General features: G+C 32.1%; 1 long non-coding RNA gene across 1 annotated transcript; it reads right to left on the reverse strand.

Annotated features, from left to right (window-relative positions):
* Positions 1–1,244: 1,244 nt before the first annotated feature.
* LOC127092971 (uncharacterized) lies at positions 1,245–4,200 on the reverse strand. Its single transcript, XR_007792360.1, has 2 exons — positions 3,769–4,200; positions 1,245–1,437 (listed from the first exon to the last, which is right to left on the reverse strand). It is a non-coding gene; the product is annotated as an uncharacterized LOC127092971 (long non-coding RNA).
* Between the last annotated feature and the right edge of the window lie 3,794 nt (positions 4,201–7,994).

Genomic DNA, 7,994 nt, shown 5'->3' on the forward strand with positions numbered 1-7,994 from the left:
AGAGAAAAAAATGGTCAAAAATTCAATTTTTTTCTGAAAATAAGAAGTTAAAAATAACTTCTTAAAAAAAGATAAAAGTGATGCAAATGAATATTGAGAACCACAATAGCGATATCTCTAGTACTGTTGATCAGGAAAAGAATGGTATGATATAATAGGAGAACTAAGTACCTAACTCTAGAGGTTTAAACCTATTTTTCCAAAAATTCCCTACCTAAACATAGGCCAAGTTACAACCGAAAAAGCCCTAAAGTGTGTACGTGTTTTGATTTCTTTGACGAATTATATTGGAACATGATCACACTTAGTATAAACTATTTTGCATGTTGATCGAGAGACTACCCTGTCAATTGAGTGAGTCATGGTGAGATGAGAGACAGGTTGAGTACTTGTCAAAGTTTGAAGATGTTTTCTGAATTTTCCGGATTGCAGTTGGAATCTAGAATGATGGTCAGGTAAGACAAATTTCATATGGTGATGTTCACTTGTTATTGTTGCAACTTGTTATTCTGTTTGGAATTTGCAGTGCAGGCAAATTACTTGAGGATAAATAACAATTCAAGTTTGGGGTTGTGATAACACTCTGTAATTACATATTTTTTGTCGAAGACTCTGAGCAAAGCAAGTCAAAGATGAGCAAAAATGAAGAATAAATACCAAAGAAATATGAAAAAATGACCAAGTATAAATACATAAAGACTTAGTGAAAATCTGATGGAAAAAGGAGTAAAAAAACATGATGCCACTACAATAATCACGTGCATAATAGAGAGGTATTGACAGCATCACACGCGCGATTAAGGATATCACGTGCGCTATGGGTCCTTTTTTGGGCCTATTCTGATGCATTATGAACTGATTTGGCATCTTTTCAAGGGTTCTGCGATTTTGACTAAAAGTGACGATAAAGAACACCAATGGAGTGATTTTGAGAGCATTGGAAGGCATAGGAGATCAGTTCTTCAAGGATTTTGATATGCAAACTTCATCTTATTTCTTGGTATTTGTTTGTATCAGTATGAATAGCTAAACTTCTCTAAGTTAGGTTTTGTATGATGAACTAGTAGCATATCTGTGCTAACGTATGAGTCTCGTCTGTATTCATACTAAATGTTCGTCACTATCATTTTTAAAGATTGGATTCATTCATTAAGTTTGTTAACGTACACTTAAATTTAAAACTTACAGTCAATTTATATATTGAGCAGAACAATACATTTAAATAATGTATGTAAAATGGCCAAAACAACAAAGAGTTTTTTAACATGTTGCAAACCTAAAAAAATAGTATTTGAGTTTAATGATGTTTTAAACTCCAGATTACTACATGATAAAAGCTAAAAGAAATTGTTGCTTAACATCTGAAAATACTCCGACCAATCAAGATAATTGTGAGTTCAACAGAGCAACCATAGGATCACAAGTCATTTATTCGTCCTACAACAACATGAATAAATAAATAAGTTAGAACTCAATTTCCAAATTTAGAGTTATAAAATGGGTGTTCCAAATTTTAGCTTGATCTTGTGATTTGTTAGACCCGATGTTCTTAGAGAACTCAGAAATTCTGGAGTTAGAACTTCATAAGCTTGATTCTAATTGGACATCGTTTTATCTATTGAATCAGAACTCATATACTCCTTTTCTCGTCTGTATTCATATTACACGTCTCACTCTCATTTTTAAAGATTAGATCCATTCATAAGTTCATTAACATACACTTAATTTAAAACTTACAGTCAATTAATATATTAAGTAGAACAACATATTCAAATGATATATGTAAAATGACCAAAACAATCAAGAGTTTTTTAACATGTTGCAAACATAAAAAAAAATAGTATTCGAGTTTAATGATGTTTTAAATTTCGGATTACTACATGATAAAAGCTAAAAGAAATTGTTGCTCGGCATCTGAAAATACTCCCGTCAATTAAGATAATTGTGAGTTTAACAAAACAATCATAAGATCACAAGTCATTTATTGGTCCTACAACAACATGAACAATTGTGACTTATTCCCATATATAAAAGTAATTGTATCAATAATAGACTTTTTTCCGTTTAACAGAGCAATCATAAGATCACAAGTCATTTATTGGTCCTACAACAACATGAACAATTGTGACTTATTCCCATTTATAAAAGTAATTGTATCAATAATAGACTTTTTTTCGTTTATAAAAATATTTATAACTTACACTCGTTTATAAAAATATTGATAACTTATTCCTGTTTATAAAAATAATTGTATCTACAATAGACATTTTCCCGTTTATGAATATATTTGTGACTTTTCCCATTTATAAAAATAATTGTAACGTGTCCCCATTTATAAAAATAATTGTATCAATGTAGACTTTTTTCCGTTTATAGGCACCTTGAACCCGTGTGTCCATTAATAAAAAATATTTATAACTTATTTCCGTTTATAAAAATAATTGTATCAATAGTTACATTTTTTCCCTTCAAATATATATTTGAAACTTATTCTCGTTTATAAAAACAATCGTAACATATTCCCATTTATAAAAATAATTGTATCAATATGTAGATTTTTTCTCGTTTATAAGCGCATTGAACTTGTGTGTCCGTTTATAAAAATATTTGTATCTTATTCCAATTTATAGAAATAATTGTATCAATAGTTGAATATTTCCCGTTTATAAAAATAATTTGTATCAACAATACACTTTTCCTATTTATAAAAATATTTGTATCATGAAAAATAGAAAAAATTGTGAGGAAGATAAAAAACACCTCTAGTGAATTTAATTTTCTACGACAAGTAATCCTTTATAGAAAAACCTACAAATGAGAAAATAAATTAGTATTTTATGTTATTTTTCTTTTACCAATATATATATTTTAAAATATTTTAAATCTAAAGGTGTCTATTAATTTTTATTTATTTATTTAGAATGAATATAAAGTCATACCATTTTTTAAATTATTCATATTTTAAGAATATTATACAATCAAGAGTGATATCAAACTTTGAAAATCTGAGTCTGCAATATTCAACTGCAAATTTTGTGGTTTTATATAAATATTTGACCATCATGCATTATTAGCACAAAGGAAGCATTTGAGAGGGTTTATTTGGCCTTCATATGATATAAAAACTTCTAAAGTTTTTGTAAGAGCATACAAAATAAGTTTACAATATTTCATAACTGGAAAATAGCTTATTTTCATAAGCTGCTCATAATATCACAAAAAAGGCTTATGCAAAGTTTATACCTATTATATATTGATGCAGGTTATTCATGAAATCGTATTAATTATGGTGATTCTACTATACTTGCAAGAAAAAAATTATGATAAATTGTCTTTCTACTTTGTGTTTCCAACCCCATTTTTCAAGAAGCGCTAAATTGAAAGGTCTCAAACTTTTTATACTCAATGTAACATTCTCCAATCAACAAAAACACATGTAACACAATCAGTGAAATTAACATTCTGCAATCACATGTTCTGAACTTTTTCAAGGGGTTCTGAACTAACACCGAAACAGATATTTCCAAGCCATCACTGATATTATCACAAGGCTTTAAAACTAAGGAAAACAAATCTAAGATTCATGGATGCTCTCAAGTCAAAATCAATTTTAGAAGCGAATGAAAAAAAGAAACTGTTAACACATTTCAAATTTAATAAATCATTTACATATCTAACCCAAAAATAACATAAATTTAATCCTAAGAATAATCTACTATTAAACTTTCATACCCATTAAATAGTAAGAGTGAGAAAGAGAAAAATCACCTTGTTGGCACTCTGTGATGACGGTGGGGAATTTATTACCGTGCTCTACATAACCGATTAGACTCTGCAACGGCAGTGGAGAAATTTGGGACGGCAGTGGGGAACTTCTTCCCGTGCTATACAGAACTGGACAGAAGATGCAACGGTGGTGGAGTTGGGGACGAAGGTGGTGAAATGAAGAACAGAATGGAACATAAGCTGCAACGGCGGTGACGTTGGCTCTAATATTGGAGGAAGAAGGGAATCAGAAATAGTGAAGTTGGGAGTGGGAGTGAGAGGTTCGATTGATGATACAAAGACTGCATAGTGTGTAGTGCATATTGAACTTCCAACAATTTAATAATGAGTGCATAGTGTGTTGTGTAAATTAAATTATATACTTTGTAAATCTAAAATGTTTTCACGAATTCCATTGATGTTCCATTGGTAGTAGTTACAAAAGATGGTTGCAGTAATGATATATTATTATTGTAATAAAATTCAAATTTTAATCAAATAGGCTGAATAGTTCATAGTATTAGAAGCATGAAAAGGCGTAATCCTCAGTTCAATATACTAATATTTTATAAGTTGGATATTAGACTTATTTTGAATTTGTTGGGACATAGGATTGATTTATCAATACATGAACAATTGAAGTTATATTTTTATTTAATTGTCTCTTATGTTTAATGATTTTTATTTGAGATGCTCTTTTAATCTGATTATGGGCGCATAGGGAATACTGATCATTAGTTTATGCGTTGGAACTAGGGAAATTATTTTTCTTACACTGGTTGAATAGGGATATTGGACCTCTAGTAGTGGCATTTGAGTTAACGTACTATTGCAATGCCTAATTTCACTTACGCTGGTTGAATAGGGATATGAGACCTCTAGTAGGAATTAGTGAGATAGACACCAATGGTTTGGGTATAGTGGTGTTGTTAATTCGGCATGAAAATATAATTACTTTCTCATTCCTGTAATGCATCCAACATCAACAGGGGATAAATAAGGGATTGTATAAAAAAATCTAACTGCTTTCGCATTTTCTCTGAACTACTTTTATTTTTCGTATTCAAACCTGAAACCCCCTGCCCCATTTGTTACTTTGTACACTTGCAAAATATTGTTTTGTTAAATAGCAGTCCTTGTGGATTCAATATCTTTTTATTATTGCGACATTATTGGTACACTTGTCGAGAAGTCATCATTAATGAAGGTTTCATCGAGCTTAGACATTTTCCTTATATGGTGATGTTCAATAATGTCTACTCTAAAAATTTTGCACAAGCCCATTATCAAACTCGGGAGAACAAGTGTCTGCCTCTTTTGGGAGTCCACAATCTCCCAAATTTGTTGGAGATTACTCGTGTTATGTCCATTGGTTTCCCTCTTACTATATACCAAATTAACTTTACGATTTTGACTAGAGAAGGTGATGTGTGACTTATAGGTATAACATTGTTGATGAGGAAGGACATCCATATCTGAGCTTGGATGATCAAGTCAGATCTTTTGAAATGGGCGGGAGCCCATCTTGTCCCACTTCATAGGTTTTTCCTGCTTCGCAAATGTCAATGGTAATTCTATTATAATTCCAATTTCCCCTTGCTTGATGTTTTATGAATTGGTCTAACTGATCAAGGTTTGCCACATAATTATCTTTAATGTAGGCATGGATGACATCCCGATCAAGTGGGACAATTCTTCCCCGAACCCAAAAGAGTCTCGTAGAAGGTGAATCTTTCGTAGGTTTAGCATTTTCATAAAATTCCTGCACATTGTCAAGGTTCACAACTTCGGTTGGAGTTTCGAGAATACCCCAACCCCATGCGTTAATCTCTTGTACTACATATGAATATTCACTTGGATCTTCTAATTCGACCATATTCTCTTGAATCAAAAGTGTAGCTTCCAGCTTAGTATTGCTCGTGCATGAAACTTTAGAATATATGCTCATCATATGGTAATGAAGATGAACCAATGTTAGATATTTTTCTCTTCATAGTGTGTGTGATCTTTCCAGAGACATCTAAAACACATAACAACAACATATATGGAATTTGGACTTGTTAGCAAAATATGACAAAATTTCCATATTTACCGAAAAACATGATATTGTGAATATCCCATGGGTATGTTGTATCAGAAAAATAATTTAGGTATACAAATACATTACTCCAGTAATGCAAGCTTGAAAATTTATCAAAGTTTATAATATTCCTATTTGATTCAAACAAGGAAATTTTTTTCCTCTTTTGTTCATTCATGTTCGAATTCGAATTCTCAAGTTCATCAGTCCTACCCTATCCTATTGTGCAACTATGTAGAAATATAGTTACCCTAATGTTAACCTAAATTTGGGATTTCGTAGCATGTTTAAGCAAAGTCCATAATGAATGATAAATTTTAGAAAAGTAGAGTATAATATCATACCTGAGCAATCTCTGTAATGGATTAAAGTTTGAATTTATGAAGTTTTGACTTCGAATGGTGTTCTCTAGTGTGATCTAGGATTTTTAGAAAATTAGATAAGTGAAATGAGTAAGAAAAAGTGAGTGGAGAAATTTAAAATTATGGTTGTTCGCTTTTCCCAAAGTTCTGAGATAGACCTCTCACTGGGCGGGCTTGTGTTGTGCTAGTCGAGAGTTCATGTTTTTGACTTCTGGGTTTACCCCGGGTGCTCTAGGCAGGAAATAGCCTAGCCATTTTATGCTTAAAGGGCCCATGTTTTTGTGGATTGGCATGCTATTTTTCATCATTGTGATTTAAGTTTAACTTACTAATTAAAACCTAATTTTAAAGAAAAAAAATGTGCTTAGGTTTCCTCCCATCAAGAGTTTATTTAACATCAATAGCTTGATAGTAATTGGTGTGATGTGAAACCTATTACCTTTTACTTTATCTCACGATATTTGATTATGACCTTGACTTTTCCCTTATCCATATCCATAAGCATCATCACAGTTTTCATGAAAGTTCTTCTCAAGATGAGAGGTATTTTTGAGTTTTCCTTGACATCTAATATCACAAAGTCTATAGAAAATGAGTGGCTGTCAACATGTATCAGTACATCTTTGACTTTTCCCACTTGTTTCCTGCATGTTTTGTCTGCCATTTGCAAATCTTCTACATATGCCTTTACTTGCAGATACCCAATTCTATCTACCATAGATAATGTCATAATATTGACACACTTGCACCTAAATCATTAAGTGAATTTCCAATTTCTATATTATCTATAGAGACATGTAATACTACTAAGCTAGGGTCATCTTCCTTCCTGGGTAGGTCTTTCCTTTCTTCTAGGAAGGCTTCATCTTGCACTTCTTCTTCTTTTGAATCTTTTGCTCCTTCTTGCTTGACTTTAACAACAATTTTACCATCCTTAACAACAACATTGCATTTTTCCTTTGGAGTATTCTTTGTATTTGTACTAAATGTGTTTCTCAGGAGATCTGAGAACTGTTTGGATAATTATCCCACCTGTGCTTCAAGGTGTTTAAGGGAAGTTTTGGTATTTTTGTGGCTGGACATAAACATTTGTAGAAACCGATTCAATGTATCCTCAAACTCTGTTACTTTATCCGACAGTGGATGTGCTTTAGATTAATACTAAAAAGGTTGTTTATTGGACGAACTTGCTTCGAACCTCCATCCTTGATTGAAGTTATTGTTTTGTGGGAAGTTGTTGTTTAGATATTGCCCAAGATTTTGATTACATACATAATTTATTTCCCCATCAACAAGGGGCAAAATCCAGTTTAATGATCTCCGCTGCAAAGTTCATAGAATGCAATCTGCCATTGTTGAGGTACTTCACGCATCCCTTTTGGTTGTTGTGGCATCTTTGAGAATTGCTTAGTTAGTTCATCCTCCATTCGGTTCTATAATACCATTCTTTCTTTGAGTGGGGTTCAGGTTGTGTATCCTTGGTGATCATTGAGTTTCATACGCTCAATGACTGTAATTGAATATTTAGTGCTTTTAGACATCAGAAAACCTCCAACAGTAGCATTTAATAACAACTTAGGTTGTTATTGAAGTCCATTTCTGAAAACTCTTATTTGTGTGAGATCGTCAAAATCGTGGTTTGGACATCGTCTCAGCATGGACTTATACCTTTCCCATGCTTCACAGAGATTTTCTATTACGCCTTGGGAAAATACCACGATGGTAGTCTTTGCTTCCATGATTTTATTGTGAGGAAAGGATCTGTTTATGAAATTTTCCTCCAAGAA

Source organism: Lathyrus oleraceus, chromosome 6, assembly GCF_024323335.1.
Source record: "Lathyrus oleraceus cultivar Zhongwan6 chromosome 6, CAAS_Psat_ZW6_1.0, whole genome shotgun sequence".
Lineage (NCBI taxonomy): Eukaryota > Viridiplantae > Streptophyta > Magnoliopsida > Fabales > Fabaceae > Lathyrus > Lathyrus oleraceus.